This window comes from Prunus avium, unplaced genomic scaffold (genome assembly GCF_965620075.1).
Source record: "Prunus avium unplaced genomic scaffold, drPruAviu1.hap1.1 HAP1_SCAFFOLD_70, whole genome shotgun sequence".
Taxonomy (NCBI): Eukaryota; Viridiplantae; Streptophyta; class Magnoliopsida; order Rosales; family Rosaceae; genus Prunus; species Prunus avium.
The window spans coordinates 107,501-110,000 of NW_028276923.1; positions in this window are offsets into that span (position 1 = coordinate 107,501).

Genomic DNA, 2,500 nt, shown 5'->3' on the forward strand with positions numbered 1-2,500 from the left:
GTGACGCGAAGCGGAAGCCTACCACGGCGTAAAAATGTCGACAGATTTTTTCGGACCTTGTCCTGCCATGGGCTGCGCGCAGCATGCCGGCAGCCTGTGCGCAGCGTGCGCACAGCATGTCGGCAGCGTGCGCACAGCATGCCGGCAGCGTGCGCGCACCATGCCGGCAGCCTATCGACAGAATTTTTCGAAACTTGTCCTGCCATGCGCGCGCGCAGCTTGCTTGCAGCGTGCTGATTCTGTCGACAGTGAGGCTAGCGAAAGTTGTCCTGCCATGGCGTGCGCGCAGCCTGTGCGCGCAGCTTGCGCATCTGTCGACAGTGAGGCTAGCGAAACTTGTCCTGCCATGGCATGCGCGGCGCCTGCGCGCAGCCTGCGCGCAGCATGCGCACAACATGCGCGCAGGCTGTGCGCAGCGTGCGCGGAGCTTGCGTGCAGCTTGCGCATCTGTCGACAGTGAGGCTAGCGAAACTTGTCCTGCCATGGCATGCGCGCAGCGTGCGCGCAGTCTGTGCGCAGCATGCGCGCAGCCTGTGCGCAGCGTGCGCGCAGCTTGCGCATCTGTCGACAGTGAGGCTAGCGAAACTTGTCCTGCCATGGCATGCGCGCAGGCTGCGCGCAGCATGCGCGCAGCCTGCGCGCAGCATGTGCGCAGCATGCCGGCAGCATGGTTCCAGGTTTTTTCAAATGTCGACAGAATTTTTCAAATCTTGTCAAACCCCGTTTTTATTGAAATTTCCTCGCACAATAAGCTCCCCATAAGTAGTCTATGATTTTTAGGACCTTCTCCAACTTACAAAACTAAAAAATTCCTCCCGGATTTGTTTTAATGATTTTTTCAATTTTACGACTTCTAAAAATAATAAAAAATACTTCCCGACTTCAAAAATTTATGAAACTTTTTCCCATCATAGATTGCATGTTTCTTAGTATCCCTGCAAAAAATCACGTCCAAATACCTTGTATTGAATTATTTAGAGCCCATTATGACTCCTCGCGCATAGGTGATGTCTCTTCCTGTCAAAGGGCTAAATGCATAAAATGCTATATAGGGGGGTGTGTGTTGCCTGCATATGCATGGCAGCCCATGCCTTCCTAGCTGCAGCCCCCTTCCCCCACGCCACACCCATGTCATGTTGCCTCGATATGTTGCCTCGGTATTATGGGTTTGGTGTCGGGGTCGGGGGGCTGCCACCCATGGCGGTGGTGGCCGGAATCCGGCCGCCGCCACCATGCCGCCGCCATGGGTGAGGGAGGAAAAAAAAGGCGTGGAAAGTTGCGAAATGGGGTTGTCTAGGCTTTTTTTTGGCATGGGAGAGCATGGAGTGCTAGGAACTCCTTCTCAAATGCACGGGCATGTCGACCACAACCTCATTTCGCAACAACAACCACCCGTGTGGGGTGGCGGTGGGTGGATAGTCGCGGATTGGGGCTTGCCAAGCCAATGTTTTCAAAAAATTTCATCAAAATTAAAAACAAATGTTTTGTTGCCTTCGGATTTGTGGGCGAGCGGCGAGTCGGAGTGGAGCCGGTAAAGTTTAACCTCGGTGTGCACGGTTGTTTTTAGAAACTCAATCCAATGCCGGGGACGTTGAAAGTGACGCTCTTATGAGTTGCAAACCCGCAAGATTTAAAGAACCTTTTCAAAACAATTTCAAACCAACAAGATTTAAAAACAGAAATTTTCATCAAAATGAAAAACAAATGTTTTGTTGCCTTCGGACTAGTGGGCGAGCGGCGAGTCGGAGTGGAGCCGGTAAAGTTTAACCTCGGTGTGCACGGTTGTTTTTAGAAACTCAATCCAATGCCGGGGACGTTGAAAGTGACGCTCTTATGAGTTGCAAACCCACTAGATTTAAAGAACCTTTTCAAAACAATTTCAAACCAACAAAATTAAAAACAAATGTTTCGTTGCAAACAAATTGTGGGCGAGCGGCGAGTCGGAGTGGAGCCGGTAAAGTTTAACCTCGGTGTGCACGGTTGTTTTTAGAAACTCAATCCAATACCGGGGACGTTGAAAGTGACGCTCTTATGAGTTGCAAACCCACAAGATTTTAAAAACTTTTTGAAAATGTTTCTTCTAAATGACACATTTTGATCCTTGGCAAGTGCTCAATCCGTAACTATCCAATCACCGCCACACCACACCGGTCGGGAGTGTGTGAATGGTGTGCTTCCCGGGGTTGGCATAGATAATCTTTCGCATCGACAATCTTTTGCATGCGAGGGAATGTCTATGCCAACCCCGGGAAGCACACCATTCACCCACTAGTTGTGGGCGACGATGGGTTGGCTTCAAATGAATTTTTGCTTGGGGTTGTCCTCGGTATGCTTTTGTGTTGGGAGTACGGCCACCAAACCTTCTCAATGCACGGGTATGTCGAGGATGGCTTTCGGCGGGGTTGATGAAGAAGCTACCCAATTCTCGGCCACACGAACACATGGTGACGATGCGTTGGCTTCAAGTGAGCTTTAGCTTGGGGTTGTCTTCGGTATGCTT